The following is a 23037-nucleotide window of genomic DNA, read 5'->3' on the forward strand; positions in this document are numbered from 1 at the left end:
ATAGGGATACAACACTAAATTTCCCTGAAAACGCGCACACGAGCAACTTTATGTCAAAAGTGTTTCGGTTAGGGCCGGGACCATGCTCCCGAAAACCTCTTCAGATCTCGCTTCCTTTGAGAGCCTGGCTCATAAGCCTTTCGACACACTCAAATTGCCCTTTTTAGAATTTATTTTGTGACACCCCCTCCCCTTTACAAAATCCTGTGTCTGCCTGCCCCTGGGTCTCAACTAAGGAGATCGATCCTTATAACCTATCGCACCTCAGATGAACGAGCCATGTCTCACTCCCAAAAAATATAAACACGCGCCAAATCATGTACTGTCGTCTGCTATATTCTAGATGACATTTTCTTCTGACGTGAAACCAGATTCCAAATTACTTGTCAGTGTCTGGTCGTGTAAAGAACAAAACGGTCTGTTAACACAAATACAATTAGAATTGTATAGCCTAGACGCTGGCGTGCAACAATGTGCTTATTAAAGGCCGTGGTGTGTGTTATCCTACCTATCAGATATAAATATATATTGTAAAAATTATATCGCTTGATACTAATCGGTAGGAAATGTCCATGTGGCGACAGCAGCTTTCCAGTGTTTCACTAGCGTTACCTGGGGCCTATTTCACAAAACATCGTAAGTTTACGTTTGTGACTAGCAGTTATCCCGGCCGTACATTTACAACGTGTTTGGCATCTATTTTACACAGAAAATGACATCATTACAGAAGATGAAATATTTTAACGACAAACGAAAATGACATACGTGTACTTTTAACTATATTTCTTGTACTATAATAGTAATAAAAATTGTGGTTTTGTCATAGATTTACGTTTACGTGCAAAACTAGGCTTACGATGTTTGGTGAAATTGGGCCCAGCACAGCACGTTATGTTAAATAAGCTGTATCCAAAAAAAAGTTTGTTTTATTTAACGACGCCTCTAGAAAGCTGTATCAAAGTCGGATATATAATATTATAATGGCAATTTCCAGCTTGTTTCGAAACCTGCTCATAAATAGTGAAGTCAAGTTCTTTCATTTACTACTAAAAACTATTTCATTTATTAATTTTCATTTATACGTATTTTCGTACTTATATTCAATTAAGGTTCAAGCACGCTGTCCTGGGCACGCACCTCAGCTATCTGGGCTGTCTGTCCAGGACAGTGGATTAGTGGTTAGTGAGAGGGGAGATGGTGTAGTGGTTCTACACCTACCCATTGAGTCGTTACAACTCGCTCTGGGTGGGAGCCTGTACCGAGAGGCGAACCCAGTACCTACTAGCCTTATATCCGGTAGCTTAACAACTACACCACCGATGACTGTGGAAAAAATATATTGGAAAATCTGTATAGAGTGACAGATTAACGTGTGATGTCATAGTTCTCGTGTACGTGTTTTGCACACTATGTCTAATCCTAATTCTTCCATGACGCTCGTTAGACTGGTTTTTGTGCCTAATGTTAGAAAAATATGATGCAATATGATGATGAGCGCTCGGCCTCCTGAACACGGCTTTGGCTAGATTTTTCTGATTACTTTCAACTTTTACTAAAGAGTCTTGAGAAAATCGCTTTTTTCGCCGAGTGTCAGCGTTTAACAATTTTGATTTATGCAAATATTATGTGTGGGGTCGACTAATTTGGAGCTACTTATCACAAATAAATGCACAAATAGCGAATTATGACTCTAAATCTCTTGCAGCTGTAATGATGCACACCCCTTCGTCGTCTGCTTCAGATAAACTGTCAAAGACAGACGACGTATGTACGAATTAGGTAGACATAAGTACAATGTGACGTCTAATGTATCCTCATTATGGCGTTATGGTATTAATGTTTCTATAATGCGTTCAACTGGCGGCGGCGCACTGGGCCCGTGCTTACTCAATCTCTAATGACGTCACCACGCATACAATTTGTATGGCGTTGCCATGACGTTACTGTCTCAGACTGTATTAGAATCTCGAGTCTAGACTCTAAATGTTTTATATGCACCAGGCCAGGAAGACACCACTAAAACACTGATTTTATTAATAATCGATTATTGGATGTCAAACATTTAGTAATTCTGATATAGTCTTAGAGAGGAAACCCGGTACATTTTGTCCATTAGTAGCAAGGGATCTTTTATATGCACAGTCTAAAAAAACCCAGGATAGCACATACCCCGGCCTTTTATATACCTATTGTGGGGACTAGTTGGTGGACGAAAAAGACACAGTCTTACAGAGGAAACCCGGTACATTTTTTCATTAGTAGCAAGGGATCTTTTATATGCACCATCTAAAAGACAGGGTAGCACACACTCCGGCCTTTTATATACCTATTGTGGGTATTGGTTGGTGGTTGAAAATGACACAGTCTTAGAGAGGAAACCTGCTACATTTTTCATTTAGTAGCAAGGGATCTTTAATATGCACCATCCCACAGACAGGACAGCACATACCACGATTTTTGAAATACCAGACGTGTGTGTGTGTGTGTGTGTGTGTGTGTGTGGGTGTGTGTGTGTGTGTGTGTGTGAGTGTAAGGAACGAGAATAGCCCCAACAGTCCCACAACGGGGATCGATCCTAGATCGACTGCGCATCAGGCGAGTGAGCGCTTTACCACTGGGCTACATCCCGCCCCATACAGTGGTGACTTGGTTGTCATCAAATTTGCCAGAGCCAATCTATCAAAGCAGTCGTTTTATTCATTACACAATTCTGTCAGTCGGCCATCTTGACAACGAATGTGGTTAAGGGGAATGATTTTCGTAGTCATTACAAGAAATGACTGATTTGTATCTCTGATCACTTCACCCGATAACCGAAATTAATCGTGGGAATATGCCAGTGCTTCATCTATCGATATTAAAGGGACGGTTCTGAGTTTATAAGACGTTTCCAACTAACAGAGCGTTTTTAGTGACTAAAATTACATATTAAATATATTTTCTTGTTTAAAATATCAGTACCTATATAAAATAAGGCGTTTCTTGTCGGCCTAGTGTTTGTAGCAGCCTAAACCATATTTTACCTGTCAGTAATTTCGTAAAGATTTACATTACGAAGTAAAATGAAATGTGGCTGTTGTAAACATTAGCATACGGCCGCATCCACATTGGATATACAGACACTGGTATTCTAAACAAGAATATGTATTTAATATGTAAGTTTAGACTTTAAAAAGACTGTAAACTCGGGACAGTCCCTTTAAGGCTAGGTGGTGCTGGGTTCGCATCCCAGTACCGTCTCTTACTAAAGCGGGAGCTTTCACGGACCATTGGGAGATGTACAATATAATATAATACTATTTATATTTTATATAGGAATTATATTTCGTATAATTTAAAGTTTCTTTTGCGTCAGTGAGAATGTCCCGATTTGCTACACCGTCTGGCAATGCAATGGCACATTAATTTATTTATCATCCGCTGTTGAATGTGAAATATTTTACAATTATGAAAATAGTCTTCAGAGAAAACCCGAAGCAAAGGATTTTTATATGCTCTTTCATCACAGACTGGACAACACACACCACGCCCTTCAAAGATTGGGTCCACCAACGGGGTTCGATCCTACGACCAACGTACCTCAGGCAAGATCGCAACAAACGGAGCCAGATCCCGTCCCTGGTTTAATGGGAATGCCATTGTACGGTCTTATCTCTCACTAACAAATAGCCATTAAAAATATTATTTTGTTTAACAACACCTCAAGAGCACATTGATTTATTAATCATCGGCTATTGGGCGTCAAACATTGGGTAATTTTGACATATAGTCTTAGAGAGGAAACCCGCTACATTTTCCTATTAGTAGCAAGGGTTTTTGTATATGCACCATCCCACAGACAGGATATCACATACTACAGCCTTTTGATATACCAGTCGTGGTGCAATGGCTGAAACGAGAAATAACCCAATGGGTCCACCGACGGGGATCGATCCCAGACCGACCGCGCATCAAGCGAGCGCCTTTACCACTGGACTACGTCCCGCCTACTCCTAGGTCAAATAAAACTTGGTTTATAGTTGCACACATGGATGTTCATCACACTTTACCACTGGGCTACTTCCTTCTCCTTAATAGCCATTAAACCCTGCATTGAGGTGCGTGTTCAGGGCATCATGCTGGGAATTTAAATAGCTATAAACACGGAAAATAAATGAAAAACGAAAACAATATTTATAACTAATAATAGAAAGCTCTGTTCCATAATGCGATTTATATGTAAATATGATATATGTAAGCAATTGATTTTTAAGTTGCGATATACACACAAGACAGGAAAAAACAGAGCCCAGGGATACAAGTTTTATTACGTATAATTGCAGTAATATCAATAAACATGTGCTTAGTTTTATTTACCGCGGCAGAGATGTATGTGTCAGTGTAATCGCGAAGGGATATTACAATAGCTTTGAAAGTACCTGGGGACGACACGTTATACATAGTCTTGTTAGCTGACAGCAATGTTTTTTTGTTTTTTTCGAAATCTGCCATAGTGGGATATTTAGCCTTATAATTCACACAGCAGCTTGATGTGGAATCATAGTGTGTGTCTGTGTGTGTGTGTGTGTGTGTGTGTGTGTGTGTGTGTGTATGTGTGTGTGTGTGCGTGTGTGTGTGTGTATGTGTGTGTGTATGCGTGTGTGTGTCTGTCTGTGTGTCTGTCTGTCTGTCTATCTATGTGTGTGTATGTCTGTCTGTGTGTGTGTGTGTGTGTGGCTGTATGTGTGTCTGTCTGTGTGTGTGTGTCTGTGTGTGTGTCTGTGTGTGTATATGTCTGTGTGTGTCTGTGTGTATGTGTGTGTGTCTGTGTGTGTAGGTATGTGTGTGCATGTGTGTGTGTTTGTGCGTGTGTGTGTGTGTGTGTGTCTGTGTGTGTGTGTGTGTGTGTGTGTGTGTGTGTGTGTGTGTGTGTGTGTGTGTGTGTGTGTGTGTGTGTGTGTGTGTGTGTGTGTGCCTGTGTCTGAGTGTGTATGTCTGTGGGTGTGTATGTGTGTGTGTCTGTGTGTGTATGTGTATGTGTGTGTGTGTGTGTGTCTGTGAGTGTATATCTGTGTGTGTGTGTGTGTGTGTGTGCGTGCTTGCGTGCGTGCGGACTAGTTAAAGTAGACAGACAAATAGACAGAGTCAGACAATGAGCGACAAATGGAAACAGACAAAAGAGACAAAGAGACAGAATGAATGAATGTTTAACAACAGCCAGCACGAAAAATACATCGGCTATTGGGTGTCAAACTAAGATAAAATGCGTACAAGGAGTGTTGAAGTCAAAGTTGGTTTTGTTTGACGACGTCAAGACAACGAGACCGATCACAGAACACAGAAACACAGAGAAACACAGAGGGACCAAGAACAATGAAAGAAACTGGCCGACGTACAGACGGACAGATACACGGATGATTCGAAAAGAAGCCCAGAAGTTTGATAAAACTAAAAGGATTTTACCGGAGTAGTTGATGTAGATGGTCCGAACGCAAACCGCAGTCACAACATACGTAAAACACTAGATGTGTGTACGCAAAGATTCGCACGGACGATTGGAAAAGAAGCCCTGGCGTTTTATAAAAATACACAGGCCAGCGGGTTAGTGTTAGTGCTTAGCGTGGGTTTGGTTACTTTTTACTTTTAATTTAGTGTTAGTGAGAGTTTAAAAGTGTGTTTTGTTTCACGACACCACTAGAGCACATTGATTAATTAATCATCGGCTATTGGATGTCACACATTTGGTAATTATGACTCGTAGTCATCAGAGGAAACCCTCTATACTTTACCATTAACAGCAACTGCAAGAGATCTTTTATATGCACTTTCCCACAGACAGGAACGTACATACCACGGCATTTGACCAGTTGTGGTGCACTGATTGGAACGGGAAAAAACCAATCAGTTGACTGGATCACCTCAGGTGGTTTGATATCCTGCGATGTTGAATAAAACATTTCCTTTTTCCTCCTTTGATCCTGCGACGCATGCACTTCGGACGAGTGCTCAAACCACTGAGCTAAATCCCGCCCCTGGTTAGTGAGAAGTCGGTGTAGTGGCCTTGAAATTCCCCGCTGAGCCGTTAAAACATGCCCTAGGTAGGATTCGAACCCAGTACCTACTGCCATACGTCCGGGGCTTCATCCAATGTAGTAGATAAACCTTTAATATATACATGTTAGCCTGCGACGATGTTTTTACGTGATTATTTATTATACTCCTCTATATACTTTACTGCCTTTCTCTAAGTGATTGGGTTTTTTTGTACTTTTCATTAAATTTGCATAGCATTAAAGATAACAAGTGCACAAATCGTTTAGTGACAGATCTGGCTTCAGTTTCAGGTTTTCGAATCAGCTTTCACTTAAGTCTGACAGTTCTGTGAAATAAAACCCGGCTCTGTTGACTGCTATGAGAAACGAAATATATTTTATGTTCTTTCTACCGGCATACTCATTCCATTATTCAGCTTAAATTTTTTTTAATTAAATAAATAAATAAATAATCTAAAAAAAATTGTCAGTTTCATTTCCCGTCCATTGTAGGTGTAAAATGTTGTAAATAAAGCATCTATATGCTGCTTTTCTTCCATTACCTAAAGAAAACGTGTCTTTGATACTAGACACATTCATTTGAGAAAGAGAAAGCACGCAGTTGGGGGGTTTACATCCAGGTTGAAACATAAAGTTATTGTGTAGTTATATAAATGTATGTATTATGTCTGTATAGATATGCAATGCGGTTTAACGCTTCATGGGGCGGGACGTAACCCAGTGGTAAAGCGCCCGCCTGATGCGCGGTCGGTCTAGGATCGATCCCCGTCTGTGAACCTATTGGGCTATTTCTCGTTCCAGCTATAGTGTACCACGACTGGTAGATCAAAGGCCGTAGTATGTGCTATCCTGTCTATGGGATGGTGCATATAAAAGATCCGTTGCTACTAATGGTAAAATGTAGCTGGTTCCCTCTCTAAGACTACTTGTATGTATATGTCAAAATTACTAAATTTGTGACATCCAATAGCCGATGATTAATAAATGAATGTGCTCTTGAATACAAGACAAACTTTGTAATAATCGGTTTAAGACTTCGGCTAATTTGAAACCAAAGTAGTGATTAAACAGAAAGAAAGAAATGTTTTATTTAACGACGCACTCAACACATTTTATTTACGGTTATATGGTGTCAGACATATGGTTAAGGACCACACAGATTTTGAGAGGAAACCCGCTGTCGCCACTTCATGGGCTACTCTTTCCGATTAGCAGCAAGGGATCTTTTATTTGCGCTTCCCATAGGCAGGATAGCACAAACCATGGCCTTTGTTGAACCAGTTATGGATCATTGGTCGGTGTAAGTGGTTTACACCTACCCATTTGAGCCTTGCGGAGCACTCACTCAGGGTTTCGAGTCGGTATCTGGATTAAAAATCCCATGCCTCGACTGGGATCCGAACCCAGTACCTACCAGCCTGTTGACCGATGGCCTAACCACGACGACACCGAGGCCGGTTTAGTGATTAAAAGCTATCAGACTCGAGGCTGGTAGGTATTTGGTTCGCATCCCAGTACCGGTTCCAACACAAAGCACACTTTCTTCTCACTTAACCATTAACAACTAGTCATTAACCCAAGGTCCTAAACAGAGAACCCAGATAGCTGAGATGTGTGCCCAGAACAGCATGCTTGAACCTTAATTGGATATAAAAACTAATTAGTTTTTAAACTGGCTGAATCTGAGCCTAAATACCACTTACTAGGAAATACGACACAGAAGAACGCGACTTAAGATTAAAGAAAGAAAGAAATGTTTTATTTAACGACGCACTCAACACATTTTATTAACGGTTATACGGCGTCAGACATATGGTTAAGGACCACACAGATATTGAGAGAGGAAACCCGCTGCCGCCACTTCATGGGCTACTCTTTTCGATTAGCAGCAAGGGATCTTTTATATGCACCATCCCACAGAGAGGGTAGTACATACCACGGCCTTTGATATACCAGTCGTGGTGCACTGGCTGGAACGGGCAATAGCCCAATGGGTCCACCGACGGGGATCGATCCCATACCGACCGCGCATCGAGCGAATGCTTTACCACTGGGCTACGTCCGGCCCCTAAGATTAAAGAGTTATAATATGCCAGTTGTACGGCACAGGCTTTGAAGTATTCGCGGAAATGATTTTGGAAATCAGCCCTGACGAAGGACTCCTATAAAATCAAGATTTTATCTTGTAGAACTACGACACAGGTACATTAGTCATTTAGATTTCTTAGAATAAGTGCAATAAATCATTATTAATGCCTCACCATCTGTCCTGCGGTATTGCATTACACGTGGCAGTGTTTAAGTGTTTAAGCAAATTGCTGTAATCACCTGGTAACATGTGGCAGTTGTGACACATTTGGTGACGACCTTGGCGGCTTATAATTTAGTGGTTATATTCCGCTGTCCTTTAGGCTAATTGATACCGGGTTCGCGTTCCAGTGCCGGTTTCCAGAATAGTAAGAAATTCGTTTTCGACGGCTCGGCGTGGACCATTACGGCAAGGTTTCTTCAACTACCGATTAACACCTGTGACGTCTTCTTTATGAAGAGGTTGAGCGATCCAAAACAATTTTACTGGCACCATCGTCTTCTATAAAATCACGTTCATTAAAACGTTTGGCGCAAAAAATCCAGGCTAGTAAGCGTTCGCGAAAGATCACCCTCCTGAACACAAATAATATCTTGAACAGACAATCCATATAAATGAGGGGGTGCCAAGAACATCGTGTTTGAACCTTCATTGGGTATAAGCATCAAAATACATATTTGGAGTTCCGTACCGAACCCCCCCCCCCCCCCCCCCCCCCCCACTAGAATGGCCTTTTTAGTTCTAAAAATGCCATTTTGTTTATCTTATATAAATTTGTTTTGTTTAACGACACCACTAGAGCACTTTGATTTATTAATCATCGGCTATTGGTTGTCAAACATATGGTCACTTTGACTCAGTCATAGAGAGGAAACCCGCTACATTTTTCCATTAGAAAGGGATCTTTTATATGCACCATCCCACACACAGGATAGCACATACCACGGCCTTTGATATACCAGCCGTGGTGCAGTGGCTGTGACGAGAAATATCCCAATGGGCCAACCGACAGGGATCGATCCCAGACCGACCGTGCATCAAGCGAGCCTCGTTCCGCCCCTCTATCTTATATATTACTGTGGCCTGGTTCTCTTTTACTCCCCCCCCCCCCCCACCCACCCTCCACCTGCTAATTAGTTTAGGATAGGTACGGGCCTGACGAAACACGCTTCATTATTGGCTACTGTTTGTTTTCTTTTGAGCTTTTTTCTTCTTTTTTTTGCAAGTACCTTCAAAACGATATGCCAGTGTTTTAAACCTAACAACTACATACGGTATATAAAAACACAGCACAAAGCGGCAGGCAACTGGCTGGATTTGAACCCACTGACCCTATTCTCACGACCTGTATAAAAGTATGCATGTGCGTGCATATGTGTGTGTGTACACAGGGGTTCGTTTACTGCTGGTGTTCACATTATAATATTAAAGAAATCTACATATATAAATAATCATTCTTCTGGGTGTCGTGGACTATTCCCGATCGATTGATGAGATAGCAAATAGATTACAGAGGTTTTAATGAATATTTGTTTTATCTCCTACTTCCCGGCACGTTTAATTAATAACTTAATACATAACGGCAAGTGTAGACTAGACTTAGTTTCAATTTATTTTAAAACATTCAGTAAGGGCTAGCCCACAAACAATCATTGCCTGGGGGACGTCAAAATAGGTTTTAGTTGAAAAAGACATGTAAATTTGAGTAAAATCTGGTTTTTGAAGATATGTAAGACATGTAAAGCGTGCGTTAATCGTATATGAAAACGTTAAAGTTAAATTTGAGTAAAATCTGGTTTTTGAAGATATGTAAGACATGTAAAGCGTGCGTTAATCGTATATGAAAACGTTAAAGTTAAATTTGAGTAAAATCTGGTTTTTGAAGATATGTAAGACATGTAAAGCGTGCGTTAATCGTATATGAAAACGTTAAAGTTAAATTTGAGTAAAATCTGGTTTTTGAAGATATGTAAGACATGTAAAGCGTGCGTTAATCGTATATGAAAACGTTAAAGTTAAATTTGAGTAAAATCTGGTTTTTGAAGATATGTAAGACATGTAAAGCGTGCGTTAATCGTATATGAAAACGTTAAAGTTAAATTTGAGTAAAATCTGGTTTTTGAAGATATGTAAGACATGTAAAGCGTGCGTTAATCGTATATGAAAACGTTAAAGTTAAATTTGAGTAAAATCTGGTTTTTGAAGATATGTAAGACATGTAAAGCGTGCGTTAATCGTATATGAAAACGTTAAAGTTAAATTTGAGTAAAATCTGGTTTTTGAAGATATGTAAGACATGTAAAGCGTGCGTTAATCGTATATGAAAACGTTAAAGTTAAATTTGAGTAAAATCTGGTTTTTGAAGATATGTAAGACATGTAAAGCGTGCGTTAATCGTATATGAAAAGGTTAAAGTTAAATTTGAGTAAAATCTGGTTTTTGAAGATATGTAAGACATGTAAAGCGTGCGTTAATCGTATATGAAAACGTTAAAGTTAAATTTGAGTAAAATCTGGTTTTTGAAGATATGTAAGACATGTAAAGCGTGCGTTAATCGTATATGAAAAGGTTAAAGTTAAATTTGGTTTTGTTTAACAACAGCACTGAAGCATATTGACTTATTAATCACCAGCTATTAGATGTCAAACATTTGGTAATTTTGACATTTTAGTCTTAGAGAGGAAACCCGCTAAATCTTTTCCATTAGTAGCAAGGAATCTTTTATATGCTTCATCCCACAGACAGGATAGCACACACAACGGTCTTTGATATACCAGTCGTCGTGCACTGGTTGGTACGAGAAACAACCCAATGGGCCTACCGACGGGGATCGATCCCAAACTGACCGCGCTTCGGGCGATCGTTGTACCACTGGGCTACGTCCCTTCCCGGCAGCAGAGTTGCGTGCACATTGACAGCTTGCCCTGAAAAGCGTGCGTCAACCTTCGATGAAATATACGTACAATGAAGAAAAAAACCCTACATGACATGGTATTAGGCTGTTACACATTAATGTGCCATTGCGTTCCCATTTAAACGAGTTACGGCGCACAATATAAGTGACAGTCCCAGTTCGAGTGATAGACAGATTTCATCACGCAATGTTATGAACACGGCTCCATTTCTCCATCACCAATCGGTGTTGACGCAGATATTGGAAAATTTGACAGACTTTTCAATTTTGTTCTATATAGCAATATATACTTCTTTGCGCCGTGCTCGTTAATGTCACTAATATATAGATAAAGGCCCACACAAGCAATCTCGACTTACAGTTATATACTGGGCCGTACAGTAAAGTTTAAGAAAAAAGGCACCGGCCTCGGTGGCGTCGTGGTTAAGCCATCGGACTACAGGCTGGTAGGTACAGGGTTCGCAGCTCGGTACCGGCTCCAACCCAGAGCGAGTTCTTAAGGGCTCAATGGGTAGGTGTAAGGCCACTACACTCTCTTCTCTCTCACTAACCAACCACTAACCAACTAACAACTAACCCACTGTCCTGGACAGACAGCCCAGATAGCCGAGGTATGTGCCCAAGACAGCGTGCTTGAACCTTAATTGAATATTAGCACGAAAATAAGTTGAAATGAAATGAAATGAAAAAAAGGCAAGGAATGTTCGTTCGTTCGTTTTGTATTTTGTTTGACGACACCACTAGAGCACATTGATTTGTTAATAATCGGCTGTTGGTTGTAAAACTAATTTATATCGCTGACATGTATAATGAGAGGAAACCCGCTACACTGAGGAGGAAGGTTTGTGGGGTGTGCGTGCGTGCGTGTGTGTGTATGTGTGTGAACGCGTGCATGTGTGTCTGTAGGTATGTGCGTGCGTGCGTGTGTGTGTGTGTATGTGTGTGTGTGTGTGTGTGAATGTGTGCATGTGTGTATGTGTGTCTGTATGTGTGAGTGTGTGTATTTATGTGCGCGCCTGCGTGCGTGCGTGAGTGTATGGTAGATTTATCTTATTTTCAATTGCAGACTTCAAAAGCCTGCCGTATTGGAAACTGTTCATTTATTCATCACGACGGTTTGTGTATCGACTGAGATGTATTTCACACCGTTATCTCACTATCGTGGTCGCAGCTATACTCGATATAGTGTATATATAGTACTGTATCACGTTACGTCCGTTTCAGCTAATGCGACATTTACGTTGTTTCACGTTAGTAACATGACACGTGTGTACCATTAGTTATCTCTGGTTTATTTTAATTATTTAGTATCTATTGGATGCTATTTTATTGCTATTGCTTTATCTTTTCTTTTTTATCTTGTTTGTTTTGGGGTTGGGTTTTTTGGGGTTATTATTATTTTTTTTTTTTGGGGGGGGGCACAGACAGGATAGCACATACCACGGCCTTTCATATATCAGTCGTGGTGCACTGACTGGAACAAGAAATAGCCCAATGGTCCCACCGACGGGGATCGATCTCAAACCGAGAGCGCAATCAAGCGCTATGTTCCGCTCCTGATGCCTTTTAACTAACATCAGTTTAATTTTCTGAGCACGTGAGTTAGATACTTTAATAGCATTGCATTACACTGGCAATAGTATGACGTATGTAGACCCACACCCACATCGATTTAAGTAATTTCTCCTAACGACTGTGTTACGTGTGTTGTCTGCTAAACCCAACATTATCAAGTCTCGTAACACATGCAGGCTGTTTTGGGTTGTGGAATAAATAACGTTAAAGTTTGTTTTGTTCAACGACACCACTAGAGCACATTGATTTATTAATAATCGGATATTGGATGTCAAACATTTGGTAATTTTGACATATAGTCTTAGAGAGAAACCCGCTAAATTTTTCCATTAGTAGCAAGGGATCTTTTATACGCACCATCCCACGGTTTTTTTTATAAACTAGCAGGGGTTCAAAAATCCCATCGCCCGACGCCCGTGCCAAGTAGGAATTTTCATCCCGGGCAAGTAATTATGTAACACCTAAAATCTTTTCTAAAATTTTGTTACAAATCTCGGTAAAACCTTTGGAAAGAGTTCCGATCGTGCGAGCATTTACATAGCTCTAAGAATAACTAACCCTAACCCTAAATGCTGGAACGATCGGAACTCTTGCCAATGTGTTGACATACCAAAACTGAGAACAATGTGTTGAAAAGTTCGATAACAATTTTAGAGTTATTCCCCTTTTACTATCGACTAAGATCGGTAATTTCCGCCACTGAACGTTCGACTGAATTCATAAGTAATCGGTTCGATGATCTTCAAACTTAGAAATAACATCCAATACGCTTTACAGCTCATATAAAAAATTAAGTATATATGCCTTGTGTGTGCAATCATAATGTTTAATCCTTGCAAACATGGTAAATGAGGTGGGATACAGTTTAAAATTGTCATATTCAAATTAAATTAGACGTTAATGTGGTTCCGGAATCTACTTTTTTGCAAATGAAAGGGGGCGTAAAGCAAATTTATAATTTCCGAGTTACTTGAACAGAGCATAAATATTATGAACTGTATGCTTATAAAGATTCAAGACATTTTAGTTTAGATTAATAAACCTTATAGCAGAAAATACTTAATGTGTTTCAGTACTTTGCAAATGTAAATCTACGTTCGTATAAAATGAACGGGTAAGGTGAAGTCAGATTTCATTAGCCTTACGCCATAATCGTGATGGTGCGATGCCCTCTGAGCAAACATGAATAGATTAATTTTTTCTGCTTTATTAATAGTTTTTATCAAATAAATTTCAATAGGTTAAAAATACAAGGCTGCAATCGATGGCTCACGAGTGGAAAGGGATCTCACAACATCCACGGCCATACAAGTGGTCACTAAGGTATACATCGACACAATAATTATATTTAGACGAACAAGTGGACACTACCAAACAAATAACAAAGTTTAAATCAACAAATTGACACTATTTAAAAAATAAAGTTTAAATCAACAACTAGAGAAGATAGTTGATACTACTGGACAGACATATACATTTAGTACTTCCTAGGTAAGTGTTGTAACCTATTGGCAAAATTCTTTATTTGTGTAATTAAACCAATTACTTTCAAGATTATTACACTATTAAGCACTGTATTAAATTAAATAGGAGTAACACAATTGGTTACCTTAAGAAGTATGGGCAAATGGAAAAATATATGGGGCAAGTGAATATTTGATTGGCACTTGCCCTGTGGCAAGTAAATTTTTTGAAAAATTTTGAACCCCTGAAACTAGTAGTCGTACACTGGTTGGAACGAGAAATATCCCAATGGGCCAGAGAGGGAGATCGAACCCAGACCGACCGCGCATCAAGCGAGCCTTTTACCACTGGGCTACGTCCCGCCTTGTAGCATTCTATTTCTTATTTATCCTTAAATCAAGTTTAAAACAAATTTAAACGTCTTATTGTAAACGGTACTTGCTCTTACGCGTCACAAAGTAATCAATTTCAGGTTAACTGATAGGTCACAAAGCTATCAATTTCTATCGTGCCCATTTGATTGGAATGGCTGTGGCGACCGGGTCATCACCCAGGTGCAGACAGTCGTATGTCTTTAAATCGATAATACACGTGTGTTTGTTATTGGTGTGTTTTATCACACGTAACGAATGACGTTCTCACCTACGGGTGTGTGAGACATTTAATGTATACTACTCAAAAGAATTTAAGGGTCAAAAATTTATAACCAAATAAGTTTCAGAGTGTATTAGATTGATGATGTAAACTACACCAAATTTTTTATTTATTGTTCCATATTTACAAAAAAACAACAAATAAACGTCACTGTATACAAGCAAGTCACATGACATGCTGTCAAAGTTGAAGGTTGTCAAACATGGATTTTACACATTAGAACATTCGTTTAATAGTGTGTGAATCCACCCCTGGCGCGAATACACTCGACACACCGTTGCCTCATGCTGTTGATCAGACGTCTGAAGAACTCTTGGGGAATGGCCTGCCACTCTGCTATAAGAAGTTGACCCAGATCATGAAGGCTGGCCGGAGGGGCACGGTTATCCCGAACTCTCCTGCCTAATTCGTCCCAGGCGTTCTCTATTGGGGCCAAGTCAGGCGAATATGCTGGCCAATCCATCCTGGCGATACCTTGTTGTCTGAGAAAGTCCGTTACCACCCTGTCGCGGTGGGGTCTGGCATTGTCATCCTGCAGAACTGCCCCGCCACCAATCTGCTGAAGGCCTGGGAGAACCAACGGCCGGATAATCTCATTCAGATAGCGGATTCCATTCAGATTGCCATCCACCACATAGACGGGGGTCCTGTGGTGGATAGAGATGCCGCCCCATACCATGACGCTGCCACCACCGAACCGGTGACGTTGTCTAACGTTAACGTCAGCGAAGCGCTCCCCAGGACGTCTGTAGACACGAACCCGACCGTCGTTGAACTGGAGACTAAACCTGGACTCATCAGTGAACATCACTCGACCCCACTGAACACGTTGCCACCGCAGATGAAGCGTGCACCAGTGACGTCTGGCCGTTCTGTGACGTGGTAGGAGTGGTGGTCGAACAGCCTGGCGACGGCAGCGTAGATTATTGGCTCTCAGACGATTGCGTATGGTTTGATCAGACACTCGAGTTCCAGTCGCAGTCCGCAGATTGTCACGTAATCGGTGTGCAGTGGTTGTGCGTTGACGTAGAGCCATATTGGTGATGTAGCGGTCCTCTCTATTTGTAGTGCTTCGGGGTCTTCCCGAACGTGGACGATTTCGAACAGAATTCGTTGCTTGGTACCGTTGCCACAGTCGGCCAACGACACTCTGACTGACACCAAGTCTCAGAGCAACATTTATTTGCGTATTGCCATCCTGAAGCCAAGCAATAGCCCTTCCTCGATCTTCGATAGTCAGTTGAAGTCGTACCATTGTCGAATTTGGAGTGTGCACCGTACACGAACGCAAGCTCCAATTATACGGAAATTCAGCATTGGGAACATGGAATACACGTGCAAAGCGTGCAAATGAAGCGCTTTGTGAAAAAACAAGTTATGGGCACTTAGCAGACCTTTCGCTTTCGCCCTAATTTACGTGCAAATGTAAGCATGTTTTCGCCATTAGAACTAGTCGACAGTGTCAATGACAGTGGATTTTAATTCATTTATGGGTTGCTTAGACCCACTTTCGTCAAAATGGAACAATACCATGCGTGACATTATGGTCTAGCTAATATAATTGACATTCAGAAAATAATGTCGAAAATATCGTCTGACCCTTAAATTCTTTTGAGTAGTATATTTGTCAAACGTAAACTAATAATAACGGAACAGAAATTATCTTCGAAACATTACCAAAGGAATGAAGAAAGGAATTGGATTTTGGTTTAATGGCACCTCAGCATATTGTTTAAGCAGCTTCAATCAAGTATTAAACAGACAGGCAGACAGACAGACATAGACACAAAATTAAGAAAGAAAGAAAGAAGGAAGGAACAAAGAAACAAAGAAACAAAGAAAGAAGAAAGAAAGAAAATGAAAGGAATGTTTGTTTAACGACGCACTCAACACATTTTATTTACGGTTCTATGGCGTCAGACATATAGTTAAGGACCACACAGATATTGAGAGAGGAAACCCGCTGTCGCCACTTCATGGGCTACTCTTTTTGATTAGCAGCAAGGGATCGTTTATGTGCACCATCCCACAGACAGGGTATGTGCCAGTCGTGGTGCACTGGCTGGAACGAGAAATAGCCCAATGGGCCCACCGACGGGATCGATCCCAGACCGACCGCGCATCGAGCCATTGCTTTATCGCTGGGCTACGTCCCGCCTCTTAAGGCTATTGATGCCTAACATGGGAATATTACGGCGACTTCGACAAGTTTCTCATTACTGTTAATAACTTGGCGACTTGAGCTGACTTTCGGTGAAAAAAATGTTCATTTCGCCGGCAAGATTACGGCCTGATGGGTATTTAGACATTTGGTCGACAGATGTAAAGAGGAAACCCGCTGCCGCTACATAGACTATTTCTAACGATAAAACAGCAAGGGTTTTTATATGCACTTTTTCATAGGCAGAATAGTGCACACAGACAGACAGACACACAGACACACACACACACACACACACACACACAGACAGACAGTCAGCCAGCCAACCAGGAGCCAGTCAAAGATGCACCTATATATATATTTTTTAAATTATTAAACTTTTTATAACCAGAAATTAATAATAAAAACACAAAGGATCTTCATATTACACAGCGCTATTTTAATATTCGAAGATTATATATATGTTCTGGCTGTACAAATGACAATGTGATTCGTGTGAGTTTTCAACAACATTTACGTCATAAATATACCCAGGAAGTAAAAAGCTTGCAATGATGTATTATGAATATGACTCACACTTACAGCTAATATGTATTATTAATTAAATACTGGGCAACAAAAGAAAGGCGAATTTTTTTTTCTCTTTGTTTTTTATTAGTTGTTTTTAGGAGTTTATTTTTTACAGACACAACAAATAATGTGATTTAAATTGAATAAGTTTTACTTAATTAATATTTGCTTTTCTTTTGTTTTTCAGTATAATCCACGGTACACTGAAGCGAACAGATGTCTAAAGCATCTCTCTCTCTCGCTCTCTCTCTCTCTCTCTCTCTCTCTCTCTCTCTCTCGTTAAAAATATTTATAATCGACGTCGCAGTGTTGTGACCCGAGTATAATAAAATTCTGTCAGTTATACACAAATTAACCCACACTTTGTTCTTTTTGCAGCAATGGTGTCGAACCCAGACACTAATTGTGTTAATATGACTGCCCTTTAACAGTATTATATTTGTATAATCACATTTTACAGATTGCCAGTCAGAACTTGACATTATTGCATGCACGATTAAATTAATTTTTCTTCTCTTTTTTTTCTTCCTTTTTATTTTTCTTTTCTGTTTTTTTTTGGTTGGAAAAACGTTTTCTCCACTGTAAATTATTTATGTTACAAATATAACATGTTTTTCGCAAATTGTAAAAAATAAATCAGCTATGCCCTTTCCAAAAGATGAACGGAAAAGAAAGTTCCCCTATCACCCCAGTACATAGTTTAAGAAGCGAGTGTTAGAGGCCAAATTTACGAAGCCAATGTTTCTTAAACGCATGGTACTTACATATATTATGTAGTTACACGCGCAAAGGTCGACAACACGCTTTCTAAATTCGTTTCCTGTCGTTTTAAGGTTCTAATAGGCCAAATCAATTCCTATTGCCGATAATGTTGACGTTTACTAATAAAACTTGGATAGTCAGCGTATTAATACACCCAGGAAGTACAGCAATAAAAAATATGGCTCCTCACATCTAATCTACCTGCAAGCAAATAAGGAGGGGGGGGGGGGGGGTTGTCACAGACCATTTACGCGATTTAGCAACCGTCATTTTTGCTGAAAATTGCAGTTCCATTTTTGGGGGTACCCTGCATTAGTTTCAACCTCTGGTATATACTGCATAACAAATAATTGTGTATTTATTTATTGTCAATGGTTAATAGTATTTGCACAAATAATTAATGTCACATATTACTGTTTTAACTCCGTAAATATTTGACCTCGAACTTTGACACGGAACTCTCTTCTTTGATATCATACAACCTTAAGATAAAGTAACTGCGATACTTGAAAGTGGTAAAAGAAACACCTTCGGATAAGCAGCAAGGAGTGTAATATATATATATATTTATTTATTTATTTATTTATTTATTTATTTTTTTGTATCTCCGAAACTGGACAGCGCGTACCAGGCAGTTTGATATAGCTGTCGAACCCATCAGACGAGTTGAACACTTGTTTTGATTGGATATAAATAGCAAAAATACTACCTATGTATATGAATAAAGTTCAAGTTTGTTTTGTTTAACGACACCACCTATATCCGAATTAATCCGCACTTTTCCACAGACAGAACAGCACATACCACGGCTTATGTGCCACTCGTGAAGCACCGATTGGGTGGTCGAGAGTGATTTTTATTCGTATACGTATCGATTAAGTTGAAATGGATTTCTGAAATTCGGCTTTGAGAAATTTTCTGCCGGTTGATTAATCTCCATAACCTTTTAGAATTTTTTGGGGTTTTTTCAAAATAAAATATTCTAATTTAAAATGTCGACCGTCCACATTTAATTTTGCCTGAGCCGATCTATTGCGTTTCGAATATATCCTTCGACATTTAAGGCGGGACGTAGCCCAGTGCCAAAGCGCTCGCTCGATGCGGGGTCGGTCTGGGATCGATCCCCGTCGGGGTATGTACTATCCTGTCTGTGGGATGGTGCATATAAAAGATTCCTTGACGCCAATCGAAAAAAGTAGCCCATGAAGTGGTGACAGCGGGTTTCCACCCTAAATATCTGTGTGGTCCTTAACAATATGTCTGACGCCATATAACCGTAAATAAAATGTGTTGAGTGCGTCATTAAATAAAAAAAATTCTTTCCTTCTACATTTGGACGAACGCTCGAAAAGCAAAGGATTGTTTGTTTTACCCTTACCACAATTATGTTTGGTGTTTCTCATATTTAGGTATTGAGGCACTTGGTTTAAATTGTGAGAAAGAAACCCACAGATACTCCTTCGAAAATGGCATCAAAGTTTGTTTATTGTTTATTTATAATCGGCTTTTGGATGTCATATATTTAGTAATTTTGACATAATTACAGTCTTAGAGTGGAAACTCGCAACATGTTTCAAGGGGTCTTTTATATGCACCATCCCACAGACAGAATACCACATACCACGGTATTTGATATACCAGTCGTGGTGCACTGGCGGTGGGACGTAGCCCAGTGGTAAAGCGCTCGCTTGATTCTCGGTCAGTCTGGGATCGATCCCTGTCGGTGGGCCCATTTGGGCTATTTCTCGTTCCAGCCAGTGCATCACGACTGGTATATCAAACGCCGTGGTATGTGCTATCCTGTCTGTGGGATGGTGCATATAAAAGATCCCTTGCTACTAATGGAAAAGTGCAGTGGGTTTCCTCTCTAAAAATGTCAAAAGGACCAAATGTTTAAGCCGATGCTTAATAAATCAATGTGCTCTAGTGCTGTCGTTAAATAAGACAAACAAACTTTTTGGTGCACTGGCTCGAACGAGAAAAAGCTCAAAGGATCCACCGATCAGGCGATCGCTTTATCACTGACCCCAAAATAGCATCAAGAGAACCATGGCATGTTCTATTACTGTGCTACATACCAGTCTCACCATACACACACAATCTCTCTCTCCCTCTCTCTCTCTATATATATATATCTCTCTCTCTCTCTCTCTCTCTCTCTCTCTCTCTCTCTCTCTCTCTATCTCTCTCTCCCTGCAACCCTCCCTCCCTCCCTCTCTCTCTCTCCCTCCCTCTCTCTATCTCTCTCCCTCCCTCCCTCCCTCCCCTCCCTCTCTCTCTCTCTCTCTCTCTCTCTCTCTCTCTCTCTCTCTCTCTCTCTCTCTCTCTCTCTCTCTCTCTCTCTCTCTCTCTCTCTCTCTCTCTCTCTCACACACACACACACACACACACGCACACACACTTATAAGTAGACATTGAGGGAAGCAAGTAGATATTGGCAGTGGGTTGACTGAGATCGAGATCGTAAAGTAAAGTTTCCAAAGAGTTTCGAGAGATGCTCCCCCGTAAAAGTTTGAAAACTAGATGTCCTGAAATGCAATTTCCTGCATTCATCTCTTCCTTAAGATTTACAACTAATAATATTTTAGATTCAGAATTATTCAAGCCCTAGCCCCCTTGCTCCGCCGTACCTGTGTAACATAAAATTACATACCACAATATAATACAGACATAAAATATATTGTCACCTAGCCTAAATAGGTTTATTAGACACCTGAAACATATTATTACATCAATCTAAAAAAATCATGTTACATGATATAAAACTATATAGACAGGAAAAAGAAACAATAAAATATATAATTATGTACTCACGCGTCCTAGTGTATCCCGTTATAACATTGAAGAAGAAAACCCCTAAAACATGCGGTATTCCTGAACTATTTACCGCACGCGTTTCTAGGTTATTTCCGCGTCAAGCTGATCAAGTGATCAACTGCCTGGTAATAATTTCTAAGCCGCGGTAAAAAAAAACGCATAAACGTCAGTCTGTGACAGGCGAGAGGGAGCGAAGTCTTCGCTTTATATTCCGATCAAGTCGGCTGTAACACACGGCTTGACGCGACACAGTTATAACGCCCATTTCCTGACGGAGCGAGCCAATTGCGTACGATTTGATAAACATATTCATTCAATCGTCAATATGGCATAGCGTAACGATGTTCAGCAGTATCTAAGCATCAACAATACTTTTATTTTGTGTCCGTTATACTACTTTTGATCCATGGCTGGCATATGCAAAAGCTGTGGTAAGTGTTGTCCTATATGACGGAGCGAGCCAATTGCGTACTATTTGATAAATATATACATTCAATTTGCGATATAGCAAAGCGGGACGATGTTCAGCTGTAACTGCGAGTGCGAATAATTTTTACATGCTCATATACCACTAGAGTTTCGAACATGTCCGTCCCGGGGCATGTCTCTGGATAGCCAGGGGCTTGTCCCGGGACAGATTTCGTAACCAACTTCAATACTGGAACCATCCCCATCCCACACCCGTTACAATACTTTTGCTCCAAAGCTGGTATATGCAAAAGCTGTGGTAAGTATGACGGAGCGAGCCAATTGCGCACTATAAATATATTCATTCAATCGGCGATAAAGCAGAGCGGGACGATGTTCGGTCGTTGCTAACCGGCCTCAGCGGTGTCGTGGTTAAGCCATCTGACATAAGGTTGGTAGGTACAAGGTTCGCAGTCTGGTACCGGCTCATACCCACTTTAACGACTCAGTGGGTAGGTGTAAACCCACTACACCCTCTTCTCTCACTAACCACTAACCACTAACAACTAACCACTGTCCTGGACTGTTCAATACTGCGATCTTTTTTTCATTTCTTTTTTGTGTGTGTCCGTCACACTAGTTTTGATCTACGGATGTGGTAAGTGTTGTCCTGTAGTTTATATGCATTATGACGAAGCGAGCCAGTTGCGTACGATTTGATAAATATTCATTCAATCGGCGATATAGCAGAGCGGGACGATGTTCAGTCGTAACTTCAATATTAGGAACTCTTCTTTTTTTGGGCCGTTACAATTTCCCCCCCCCCCCCCCCATGGCTAACACATCCAAATCTCATGGTGTGTGTTGTCCTATAGTATGTATGCCGAAGTGTCTTTAAATAATAACAGCTTGTGGTATATTTATTTGTTTTATTCAACAAGCTAGTTATAATAATTTCAAAAAGAATTTATGCCAAATAGGAAACGAAATATTTGTCGTGGTGGTGTTGTTTGGAGGCATCTAAGCTATTAATAAAAAAAGAAAAAAAGAAAGAAATGTTTTACTTAACGACGCACTCAGCACATTTTATTTACGGTTATATGGCGTCAGACATATGGTTAAGGACCACACAGATTTGAGAGACAACCCGCTGTCGCCACTACATGGGCTACTCTTTTCGATTAGCAGCAAGGGATCTTTTATTTGCGCTTCCCACAGGCAGGATAGCACAAACCATGGCCTTTGTTGAACCAGTTATGGATCACTAATCGGTGCAAGTGGTTTACACGTACCCATTGAGCCTTGCGGAGCACTCACTCAGGGTTTGGAGTCGGTATCTGGATTAAAAATCCCACGCCTCGACTGAGATCCGAACCCAGTACCTACCAGCCTGTAGACCGATGGCCTAACCACGACGCCACCGAGGCCGGTACTATTAATAAAAATGCATAATAGACATTTAATTAAGTAAGGCGGCTTAACATTTTGTTAAAAGTATTTTTTTCTTACTTTTGTGGATTGCCAAGAATTCGTTACAAATATGGCAGTTATTTAAAGAGTATATAACTTTGTGATTTCACAGTATTTACAT

At 40.3% G+C, this 23037-nt stretch overlaps 1 protein-coding gene across 5 annotated transcripts in view; it reads right to left on the bottom strand.

The window, feature by feature from the left end:
* Positions 1–23037, bottom strand: part of LOC121378418 (FMRFamide receptor-like) — a 170231-nt gene that overhangs the window by 67645 nt on the left and 79549 nt on the right. For 3 of the 5 annotated variants that reach the window (XM_041506583.1, XM_041506585.1, XM_041506584.1), the window contains exon 1: positions 21036–21474. The exons of the other annotated variants lie outside the window; for them this stretch is intronic. The gene's annotated coding sequence lies outside the window, so the exon portion shown is untranslated. Of the gene's footprint in view, positions 1–21035; positions 21475–23037 lie in introns of those variants that run through there. 5 annotated transcript variants of the gene reach the window in all.

Source organism: Gigantopelta aegis, chromosome 8 (genome assembly GCF_016097555.1).
Source record: "Gigantopelta aegis isolate Gae_Host chromosome 8, Gae_host_genome, whole genome shotgun sequence".
In the NCBI taxonomy this organism is placed as follows: domain Eukaryota; kingdom Metazoa; phylum Mollusca; class Gastropoda; order Neomphalida; family Peltospiridae; genus Gigantopelta; species Gigantopelta aegis.